Below are 13,000 nucleotides of genomic sequence, written 5' to 3' on the forward strand. Positions count from 1 at the left end.
GAAGATGAAAGGAAGAAAAATCACAAGATTATAAATGATCCTCACAAACACAGTTTTCCACCTTAAAGACCCTTTAAGATGCCTTCCTAGATTCAAAGAACATATATGTGAAGTTAAGACTGTAAATGCATCATTATATAAAAAGAATGCAGCTACACTCAAGAGAATCTGACTCAGTTTCTGACTTGACACTGTTTTTTTAAACACACTTGAGGAAACAACCTGTATTGTGCCTATTCAAAGAGAAGTAACCTGCAAAAATCCTTTTTCTGCATCCTCTGAGATTTCTCAGTTTTGTCACTGCACCTACAAAAGGAAGCAGCCCTTGACTTGAAAAGCAGGTCTGTGTTCACCAGCTTCAGAAATGTCCAGCTGGTTGGGATAAATGTGGCAATATCTGGCAGGTGGCAGCATATGATGGTAGAGTAAAAAATACCACTGCCTAGTGCTTTATGGTAAGGTACTATTATATTAACTACAAAAATATTTATGACCCATACAGAAGGTTCATTGATTTCTGGCTTCTCACATTCCCGCACGCTTCTTTTGCTTAGTTTGTTGCTGAAATTCCCAATTCAGCAAATCATGTGAGTGTGTAATAGCATGAACTCTTTTGATTTGTGTGCCTGCCTATTGGGCAACTACTAATGACCTTCACAACAGTAGGGATGGGAATGTAACACATGGTGACATGGCAACAGAGCTTGGACCAGCTGGTCCTGGTAGGGGAGGTCAATTCTCCTGTCATGTGCACCTCTTCCTCCCCTGCCTCCAGTAAATCTGTATCTGCAGAATTATGTGCTTAAATACTTTTAGGTTTAAATAATTCCAAGAAAAAACCCAGTTTCACAGCAATTTGAAAACTACAAGTGAAGCCAACTATTGTTTTATATTGTGTCTCTTTCAGAGGGAAAATGCCTATGGGAAGGATCAGAACATTAAAGTATAAAATAAGTAAGTTAACTCGGGTTCTAATTTTCTGCTTTTCACCAGTGTTTCAGCCTTGAAATTTGCACAAAATAATATAGACTAGTATAGTATGTTTGAAAAATTATCCTAATGTCATTCCTGTCAGTCGTTAATAATTTACACCTGTCAGTTTCTGTCCAGTATTTGAAGAAGAATCCAGATTCTTAACATCAGTTAAGAACTTGATGAATCTGGAGGCCATCTTTATCCTGATGAATGAAAAGAAGGTGATCAGGAATAGTCAGCATGGATTCACCAAAGGTGAATCATGCTTGACCAACCTGACTACCACCTACAGTGAAACAGCTACCTGGATAGGAGTGAGAAGTGAATATTGTCTACCTCAACTTCAGCAAGACTTTTGTCACTGTTTCTCACAACATCCTCACAGGAAAACTCAGGAAGCGTGGACTGGATGAGTGAAGAGTGAGGTGGATTGAGAACTGGTTAAATGACAGATCCCAGAGGATTGTAATCAGTGGCACAGCATCTACTTGGAGGCCTCGTCACTATTGGTGTCCCCCAAGGTCCAATACTGGGCCCAGCATCTTTTAACGTATTTATCAATGGCTTGGATGTAGGGACAGATGCCTCCTCAGCAAGTTCATTGATGACACAAAGCTGGGAGGAGTAGCCAATACCCCAGACTGCTGTGAAGCCTTTCAGAAGAACCTTGACAGGTTGGAGAGATGGGCAGAGAAGAACTATCTGAAATTTAACAAAGGTAAATGCAGAGTCCTGCACCTGGGGAGGAATAACCCCATGCACCTGGACAGGCTGAGGCTGACCTGCTGGAAAGCAGCTCTGCAGAGAAGGACCCAAGGATCCTGTTGGACAGCAAGCTGTCTATGAGACAGCAGTGCCCTTGTGGCCAAGAAGGCCGATGGTGTCCTGGATTGTATTAGGAAGAACGTTGCCAGCAGGCCGAGGGAGGTGATCCTGCCCCTCTACTCAGCCCTGCTGAGACACATCTGGACTCCACAGTACAAGAGAGACATGGAGTTCCTGGAGTGAGTCCAGTGGAAGGCTATGAAGATGATTAAGGGACTGGAGTGTCTCTTTTATGAGGAAACACTGAGAGACCTGGGCCTGTTTAGCCTCGAGAAGAGACAACTGAGAGGAATTTCATCGATGTCTGTCAGTATATGAAGGGAGGCTGTCAGAGGTTGGAGCCAGGCTCTTCTCAGTGCCGCCAAGCAATAGGACAAGAGGCAATAGGCAGAAATTGATGCACAGAAAGTGTCATCTGAATATGAGGAGGAATTTCTTTACTGTGAAGGTGACCAAGCATTGGAACAGATTGCCCAGAGAGATTGTGGAATCTCCCTCACTGGAGATGTCAAGAGTTGTCTGGATGCAATCTTGTGCAATGTGCTCTAGGATGACCCTGCTTGAAGTTGGACCAAGTTGGACACCTTACCCATTCTGTGATTTTGTGACTGTGATTCTGTCATTCACATGAATTGCCTTAGCCTCCTTTTCAATAGTGCAGGTGACTATAGAAAGACTAACACAGAAAGAAGAAATTTAGTGGAATAATTTTAATAAGGAACATGCAGGACCCACATTTTATGGACTGAATTTCCAAATATAGAACATTTTAAAAAATATTAACCATTGTAAACATTACAATTTCACATAAAGCAAACCCTGTATTTGAAGGAATGATTAAGATAAAACTGTTAACACCTGTTGGACTTGAAAACATATGTTTTGATTTAACTTTCTTACTAATACTTAGAGAATACTATAGATTTTTATAGTGGAAATTCAGTTGTTCAGTAATAATGTGAGTGTATTTTAAAGGCACAATTTTGCCTTTTTTTAGTAGTATTCTAAGACTATTGCAAAATAGTCCAAGTGGATATTTCTTTGAGTGTTAGTCTTTGTATATAGTATGGTCAAAACTACCATACCACTGTCACAAGCACTTCAGAATCTGGAAAAAAACCCCTGTCCCATGATGGAAATTCTCTGCCACTCTGGCTTGCCATAGCTACGCTGCAGTCAGCAGAGATCTACAGAGAGAGCAGATCTACAGAGACATTATCCTTGTTAAGTCCTCTACTAAAGAGATTTGTTTTGAATACACACGTGCCCTAGTTCAGTTGTGAATTTATACAGGGACATATTTCCAAATCAGGATGAAATAAGAACTTGTGCAGAGTTTTCTCTGAATACGTTTTCTCTGAATCTCCCACAGCAAGAACACTGTCAAAATGAGGTCTGATTTGTCACTTGTGCTTTTGTTAGCCAAAACGATTGCAAAACCTTCTGTTTCAAAATGAAAGATTGCAAGCTATATAGGAAAGGTGCAGGAGCCACAGGAGAAAGCACTTAGAGAAAATTGCTTATTGAAATCCCTGCAGCTGGTTGTAGTCTAGAAGAGGATCATTTGGTCAGTGAGGGTGCAAAGGGGTAGGAGACTAAAACTGGGGAGAGGGGGGGAAATAGAGGATAAGATTGACTGAGGAAGGCTGTGTTTGAATTTGGCTATTAAGAGCACTTATTTTGGTGTTTTGTTTTTTTTTTTTTTGCTATTCTTCCATTAGATAACTCTGAAAAAACATAACTAATAAAATGCATCAATTAGTTCAGCACAGACTTAAATGTTAATTAGGAACTTAGTAACTATACAAAATTAAACTATGCAGTATATAGAGGGGAAAGAGAGCAGGGGCTCCACCTAACTAGAAACACAATCAGAAAGAGAAAGAAAGCGAGAAATTAGGAAAATATGTCAAGACTATTAATCAAGAAGGACCAGGTCCCATCTGCACTTACAGTGTGTGTCGAGAGATGGTCAATGTTAAAAGATTTTAATAACCTAATTGAGCTTCAGACAAAGCCCAGAATTTGCTGGTGTACAGTGCTTAGAGCAGTCAGAGAGCACAGACACCAGAAGAGAGAGGAGGAGAGCATGAGAGCACAAAGCATTTTGCTCGCTGCTGCTGTTCTGGGACATTGTTCTTTTCATAAATGACTTCGAGGCAGACAGTATCAAGAAATATACGTTCTCATACTAATTTCACACATACTGTTGTGAGGTTTGGTGGATTCACGGACAGTGACACATTCATGTCACATCTCACAAAGAGTCTTTTGCCACGTGCTCAGACGTGTAACATTTCCTGCGTAGAACAATTCATGCTGCTTTTTCACCCCTTCCAAACTTTCACAGGAGTCTGCGTCTTAAAACTCAGATTTTTAGTCCAGAGATTTATTAAAGCAGTTCTTGTTCACTGCCACATGCAGGGGGCATATTGCATCACCTGGAGGATTTCTGTCAGGAAATCTGATATATCATTCCTCCAGATCCTTAAGCAAAACCTCATTTGTAAAGCACAGATGTTGCATTATCTCCCCTTAAAATATTTTGGGTTGTTTTTTTACTGCATTTTGTCTTTTCTCTATGAGTGATTGGGAGGCTTGTATACATGCTGCAGGCTGCTGCTGATTCACCTCCAGCTGTGGCATTCCCCACACTGGCAGCTATTACATTGCCAAAGGACTTCATAAGCTAGGATCTAGACTGAATTTTTCCACAGAGGCTTCTATTATTCCAGCAGCTTTAATCAAGCCTTGCTCAAAATGCATGAGCACTTTCTAATACATTATTGTTTGTGCAGATGTTGTAGGAGCTGTATACCTCTTGGAAAAGACAAAAAAGAAATTATTTCTGTTGAAGTAATTAACTTTGCAATGAGGTGACTAGCTGTAATAATATCATTGAAACTGTACAAACCACTTGGAAGGTGAGCCTTCTGTGTGACTGGTACAGCATTTCACACTTTACAGCTGTGTATTTCTCCATCTATACTGCAAAGGCAAATTATCAATGGGGAGGGTCATATTTTAAAAGGGAGATTGTTCCCTGAACCCATCTACTCTGTCTTGTTCTTATCACTGCCTAAAGGAAATTACAACAATTACTTAGCTGGGAACGTAATATTAAAAGAAATATTTATGCTACCTTTAATAATATTCAGTAGGAAAAACAGAGAGAGCTGATATCATTTCTGCAGCATCTTTCCTTTCACACCCTGAAATCAGCAGCACAATAAAGGACTCTGTCAATCAGGTGTCTGGAACTGTTGCTGCAGTTCTGTGTTATCTCTAAACAGACTTTGCAGTAAAGATCATCAGAATTCATAGTCTGTGAATGACACCATCTAATCAAAAATTTTTTTTGGAAATTTACAATTGGACAAAGTGATATAGTAAGATGTTCTGTAAAAATATGTTTTTAGTCATTTGCAGTTGAACAATCTCACCAACTTGCAGTGTAGTTCTGAGCCAACAGTGGAACAATTACATATGCTGATCCATACTTACCCTGGCAAAAGTTCTGTTGCTGTTGACATGTATATTCATATGCCTGAGTAACTATAAGCAAGAGAAAACGTTTCATGTTTGGATCTTTATTCACAGTTTAAGTTCTTTATTATGCCCAGAGGAAAATATGGCCAACAGAGTAACAAAGTAGGACTCTATTAAGCTTCAGAACCCATGCAAGAAGATATGTGCCAGGCAAAGGGAATACATTACCACACCATTAAAAGATAGCACTTTATCTGAGAATTGTTCTGAGATTTTCAAGTATCATTCTTAAGTCAAAGGTCCAGCTCTTTTTCTGAAAAGTCATTACTTTTCTTATCTTAGATGAAAGAAAACAATGACTAATAAACTGGAAAATATGATAATCCTTTGGACTTCAAATTTACACTTTATATTGAAAAGGCATCTTAGTTATGATGTGGAATTTAAAACCCAACATTTGTATACAAATACTTGGCAATGACTTACTAATATAAGGAAAGTATAATAATATATATAATGGCCCATCTTCGCGAACGAAGATTTGGGGAAAGGTCTTTTACCTTTCCAGCCTGCGCAATGGATTTTTTAGGTGAGACACAGCCTGCGCTGAACTGAGCCCACCCTTTAATCCTAAGGTTCATCTGCCGGGGCCAAGCAAGCTTGGACAATGGCAGTGAGGTCCTCAGGACGTAGGTTTGTTTAGAGTGTCCTTCTCATAGATGGATGGCCACACAGGGCTAACGACCTCCATCAGGCCAGGAGACCGGGATTTGAACCCGTGGTCGCAGCAGTGAAAGTCCTGCACGCTAACCACTAGGCCACCAGGGGTCAAGGAAAGTATAATAGCTTGTCTTAAAAAGCTTTACCAAATATTGTGAGGTTATTTGTAAAATAAACAAGACTTGGCTTAGAACACTTCTAATATATGGTGTCCCTGCAATTAGTCTTTTGTAATAATCAGATCTTAGTTTTGCTGAAAACTTGGCGTATAACTATCCCAAACTTTGGCAGACAGGAAAGAAGTAAGATGTTCTGATGATTATTTCAGTGCAAGAAACTAATTAACACAGACACCATGTTATGTAGCTCAAAACCATTCTTATTGTAAATCAAGTGAATCAGTTAATTATTAGTATTATCAAAGAGCCTAGAGGTACAGAAAATCAAGGTCCATTATGCTTGGGAGTACATAAACACAGGAGACAGTCTCTGCCCTAAAGAGTTTTCCATCTACACAGGCAACTCAAAGTGGAAAAGAAAATCATTGCAGTGTTCTCAGTATCTAGGAAGGTTTTTGAAGTGTTATTCACTGAATTTACCAATACTTTTTTTATACATGTGTATTTTGATACATATAGAAAATATCTGATGTAGCATGACGTAATCCATAGCACATTATAATCCAAATACATTTTAATAACCTCAATAGTCTGCCATGCAATCCATGACGAACTTACAACAAGACTATATACTTTAAATCATGATTATTATGACTTTATGGTTTGACATATTTTCCATTCATAAAAGATGGAACTTTTGACCTTGTAATGAGAACACCCTTTTTGCAGTTATGTTTGTAGGGTTATATGTGTAATTATTAATAATAAAAATTCATAACCACTCAATATAGAATATGATTCACTTTTCTTGAGAAAAAAAGAACCAAAAGGAAAATTACAAAGAATTTACTTTTCTGTTGTAATACATTACTTTTTTTTTGCCAAGGAAGTCTGCAGATGTACAGACAAGAATAAGTTGGCTGCAGGTTTGATTTAATACCACGTTTTTTTCATATTGATTGGGAACTGATATATGCCTAAGTTGGCTAGTTCTGCCACCCGATCTCTCCTTAGGATCTCATTATGAGAAGTCAAGGTACATTAATGGTTTGACAGGTCAGTTCAATATTACCTAAGAACAAATGATCCTGACCTACTTGTGTTTAAAATGGGCAAAAAAGAAACATCCTGATCATCTGCAAATATGTGTCCACTGCTTGTAAATGGAAAACTTCCTAAAGCTTGAGATAATTCAAACATGAAGAAGATAGAAAAATTATGAATTTGCATTTTTTAGGAAGAGTTCTTTGCATGTCTTCAAAGCTAAAATTACATAATCAAGAGAGAGTATGACATTAATAGAATATCATTATCAAAAGCAACAATAAGAAATCATACTTTTTAATGAAAGGAGGAGAAGGAGGTGTGTTCAACAATGTATATAAATTCAAAGTTAAGGATTTAAATATTTTGATATGGGAAGACAAGTAAACAAAGAAAGAACTCCATGGCTAATAGAGGTAATGACAGTAAGAGGAATTGTTGTTATTTGTTTATTAAATGTAGAAAATTAAGAACAATATGAGTCCATTAGTAGATGAACATAGATAGCTAAAAATAAAGCAGAAAAGCCACAAGTGTTCAACAAATATCCTTTTTTTCAGTATTTAGAAATAATAGGATGATTGATTATAGCATACAAGCATGATGAAGCACTTTCCAAACCATTAGTAACTATGGAAGATATTAAACAACATCTACTAGATACAAACATTTTTAAAAGAGCAGGTTTGGCTAAATTGCATACAGTATTACTAAATGAGCTAAATGTGGAGTTTTCTGGCCATCTAATGTTCATATTTATTAAATCTTGAAACACATGAAAAAGTCAAGGAGATTGGAAGACTATTAACATTCAAAGAAGGCAAGTAGATAGCTCATTGGCACGAGCTTCATTTGCTATGGTGTTATTTGGGAAAAAAATGTACAAAGAAACCTGAGGAGTTTTAAATATACATCTTCTGTTTAGGGTATGGGAACCGTCTGAACTATCTCTGCTAGCACTGTAAAAATGAAGTCCTTCTTTTCTTTACTGACCAGTGCAGAATAATTTTGGCTTCTCTAATGATTTCAAAGGACCTTTAACATAATATTTTAACTTATAAAATGTAACATTAGCTTTCAGTATGATCAGACCTTTTAAGAGTAACACTTTTTCCTATTAGTCTGTTGCAAACCTTGAATACCTATGCATTTTGGATAGGCATCAGAAACTCCTTTAGGACATCTCTTAAAAACATGCCAAGATCAAAATCTTACAAAATCTGGTCCCGGTAAAATTTCAGATGTTAATGTTTCTTTTTAGTAAGTTATATTTATTAATCAAAATGTAAAATCAGGTAAAAATAGCTCATCATATCAATTTTAATAATGACAAAAAATAGTAAGCTTATCTGTACTGAGCTTCATTCACATCTGTGGGACTTGTTGCATTTTTGTGGTCAGTTTTCCTGCTAATTTTTCCTAGAGAAATTAATTAATTCTGAAACAGTCAACACATAGTTCCTTCACTAATCCTTATTAAGAAAACTACTGACTTGCAAAGGTATTGTTAATGTCTTGATAAAGGCTCTCCTTTTCACAGTCTATCTGCCCTAAAACTTTCTGTCTGTCTTTTGTTAGACACAGAGTGTGTTCAACCTAAATTTACAGTACTCTTGCAACAGTACTCCTGCTTCTTGTAGTAGGCAATTGTCTGTATTTGTATCTCCCAACTCAATGAGCTTCTGCTCATGTTTTCCTCCCACACCCTCAAATAAGATGCAACCAAGTCACAGATTAATGAACTATGAACTCCGTCAAAAGGATAGTTTAATATACATTTTCTCCAGGGTCTTACCCATCTGTAGGCAGATTCTCTGTATGCTGCAAGACTATAATGTCTTTTGTCAACCCTGAGCAATCTGCTTTTCCATCTGTGTTGTCTCTGGATTTTCATTCTGTTCAATAGCCTTGGGGAATAACAGATTCCTCTATAAGACTATGCCTGGTATAGGAACAATATATCTCTAGATCCTTGCTACTCCTTTAGTTCTTTAACTGGAAGGCTAAACCTTGTTTCCTACAGTTAACTCATCCGTGGGTTATCATGGCTTTCCATCTGGCCAGCTTTGACGATGTAAACTTTTCCAGTTGAAGGACTACTTTCTTTTTTTTTACTTTCCTCTTCCTAATCAGTGTATTGATTAGCTGACAATATAAGAATGTGATTTCTATATCCTACAAAGTTGATTAGTTTAAAAACATGAGCACAGGAGAAAGTTATCACACAGTATTTGAGCCACTTGTGTTCTTTTAAAAGAGATGGTGGTCATCACTCTGCTCTTCTCATTTTGCAGCTTAACAAGCCATCATCCTTCAAACTGTGTTTCATCTCTTCTATCAGTTTTTGATAACATTTTCATTAGATAATGAATAGAATAGATAGTTGTTAGATAATTAGATAGAACATAATTTCATGTGTCAACATTGGTCATCCTTTTACCCTTACTCCAGAAAAGTCTTTTTTTTTCTACATACTCATTCTGACTGGCAAAAGAGCAACCTTGCCTCCTTTTGGATCACTTTCAGGTGGGTACCTCAGTAGCTGCCCAGACACTTCTGTTATTAGATCCTATATAGGTTGAAAGGCATATCTGGTGGTTATCTGGTATGACCTTACCCCTATTCATAGTAGTACAGATCCACCTACATTCTTGGCATGGAGCTGCTGCTGTGCAGTCCGGAATAGCGAGCCAAAGTGTACTTCCAGCATTAAGAATCCCCAGCGGCAACACATATTTTGTTTTCATTGCCTTTAGATGGATCATCTCCTGTTTCTTCTTTACAGGTTGTGATATAGTTCTGTGAGATATCAGGTAAGATAAAGCACTATAGAGCTGAATTGCTTTATACCAACTGTGGTTGGTCAGCATGTGACCAGCTCTCCAGGCTGCTCAAGCTGTTGTCCAGCTTTTTCTCTGGCACTCCTGAAGTGCTGGTTTTTCAGATGGGCTGTCCCTGTTCTCAGTTTGACATTAATCAGGATTTAGGAATTTGGACTCCATTGCTTGGCTGGCAACTCTAAAAGAAAGAATAGGGTGCTGTGAGGCCAAATATTGATTCTGGACATCTCAACTGGCCTCCAGTTTTTTTTGCCTTACTTCCCCTTTTCCACATTGAGCAAATTTTCCCTTTCATTTTTCATCATCTTCCAAATTCAGCATAGTCTTTTCTCTCAAATCATATTCTAAGAAAGAGTATTTCTTTATAACTTGCCAGATCTTTCTGTACTTATATGCAAAAGTCCTCATGTGTCTGGGTCACTACTCTCCAATGCTGTTGTAGCAGTTAGCTTTAGCAATGTTTATTTCAAAATGTGTTTCTTGGCCCACTGCAGGTGACAGGTGCAGTCCCAGACCACCTCACATATTATAGCTGCTACACTGCATTAATACTGCAAGCTGAGTATATAGAGTCCCATTAGCACTAGTTCTGTACCAGACAATCACAGAGGGAGAAAATATTTTATTTTTAATAAAATCATAGAACCATTTAGGTTGGAAAATACCTTTGAGATCATTGTGTCCAAGTGATAACCTATCACTGCCAAGTCAACCACTAACCCATGTCTCTAAGTGCCACATCTGTCTGATGTGATGTTGGAATAGGATTTACCATTTTGATTATACTTGTTATATGCTACTTCTTTCACCTCTAGGAGTGCTTTTTCCAAATTTAAAACAATGAACAAAAATCTTTCCATTTGACTACTGCCTATTATTATGTATTTTGAGCCAGTTTTGGAAGGGTTTTGTGCACTTTTAAAATATTAAATTCTTAAAATACATTTAGAAATTAGAAGATTCTTACATGAATATATCAAGCTCCCCCTCAAAAAACAGAGAAAATTACAAATTTCTTTCAATTTTATTATCTGAAATATTCATCTTATTCTCTTATGAACTAACCAGTAATTCACAATTTTATGTCACGTATCTATTCAGATATGTATACATCAGCTATGTTAATCAAGCTGTCTCCAAGAGCCCTCTTAAAGTATCAGCTGACCCTTGTGCAATCTCTTCAGGTATAACAGACTTTCAAGGAAAGGGAAAAAGGATCAGTTTTACTTGATAGCCACTACATTGTAGAACAGTACAACAGTGTAGCACAATTATTGCAAATTATGCTACAGCATCAGAAAAGGCAATGTTTTCCACCCACGAAGCACTGCGTACATGACTACGCAAAGTCGCACATAAGTCAACCTGTGGGACAGAAAGATACTAACTACAGTGAGGTAAATAAACTGTGACATTAGCATGAGTACCTGGGAGTAGAACTGGCTCTAGTAAATAAATAATAATAATTTCTTTTGTTCTTCTGTTTTCCTTGTTTGCTTAGCGCCACTGCCACCCACAGAACAGCAGAAGTAAATTATTAGCTTCTACTCTTTCATAAGAACATATCTCATTTTTTTGTGGGGAACCTGTCCTGCAGCAGTTACTGGCAGTCACTGACATATATTGTTTGCATGATCTGAGGTTACAGCAATTGAATGTGAGATACACCAGAACAACTTAGTTCAACGGGCAAAGAAAGCTGTTGCCAGATATTTTCTGTTTATTCTGACAAAGATTATTAAAACAAATAAAAGATTCTTCAACCTGAGACAACTCCAAGGGTTGTTTTGGCAGGACAGTTTTATTACTATAAGGTGATTTCAGTTAATTGAGATTGCCTCCCACTATCAGCTTTGTCTCCAGACATCTGGAAATGAACAGGTTGTGCTGAGAAAAGGGAAGGACAGCTGTCTGTGCTGCATAAAAGCAGAACAGACGCTAAGTTAGAGACACGTCAGTAATATGTCAACCAATGATGCAACCTTTGCTAAAAGAAACAAAGTCAAGAGAAACAACTGTTAAAATCAAAGTATTTATTTAAAAGTTTGCAAAAATAATCCAAGTAGATGGTACGATATTGTTTTTCCCACGGCTCAGTGCCCGCTCAGAAGCACTTAAGACAAAATCCTCCTAATCATGGATGCTTAATAGTTTAGAAGTACCTACTTAACTCTCAAATAATTCTAATTTTCAAATATAAAGTGACACTTAAAAATGTTTTAATTAGCTGTGATAATCTTTGTGCATGGCAGGATGATCTTATGGGACAACCTGTTTGTCCTGTTTTAGGATAATCAGACAATAATCAGATCATCAACATCATGTATGAGGGTCTAGTAAAAGAACTGGATGGATTTGCATTTGATCTTGAAAAAGATTTGCTGTTTGATACCATATCTAATGCAGCATTTAGTGTTCAGTGACTCCTAGGGGCTGCCCAGAAGAGTGATGTTTTGAGTTATTGATTCAAAGTTTTTCAGTAAAAGGGAATAAATTTCTAATTTTAGAAAGGATGATTAAAACTTATGTGAAAGCACTGAATCCCATCATCTGGGAGCAGCAAGATGCGAGACACCATTCAGTAATTTCACATTCTTTAGAATGGTGAGCTATATCTAATTCCCTTTTACCCTGGTCAATCAATATATTGCTTTCAACCATGGCCTCACCATGAAGAAAATATAATCTAGATTCATCAAATAGAAATATGGGATATGGCTCTAGCCAAATACCAAGATACATTATTTAAAACTCTAGTGAACTGCTTGCAGACATTATCAGGGCCATTTTAAACATTAATAAGTCAGTTTCAGTAAGCAAGGAGATAAACCAAAATCACAGTGGTTGTCTTGGGTATTTGGGATGTTTGCCTCTTACTCTTCAATTCTTTATACATGCCTCTTTCTTTTCTCTCTTAACAAAGATGAATGGTTTACACTTAAATAAAGATATAGCTTCAGATTTTGTTCTCTGCTATAAAACTATCTA

Source organism: Neopelma chrysocephalum, unplaced genomic scaffold (genome assembly GCF_003984885.1).
Source record: "Neopelma chrysocephalum unplaced genomic scaffold, ASM398488v2 Primary Assembly neopelma1_80b, whole genome shotgun sequence".
NCBI lineage: Eukaryota > Metazoa > Chordata > Aves > Passeriformes > Pipridae > Neopelma > Neopelma chrysocephalum.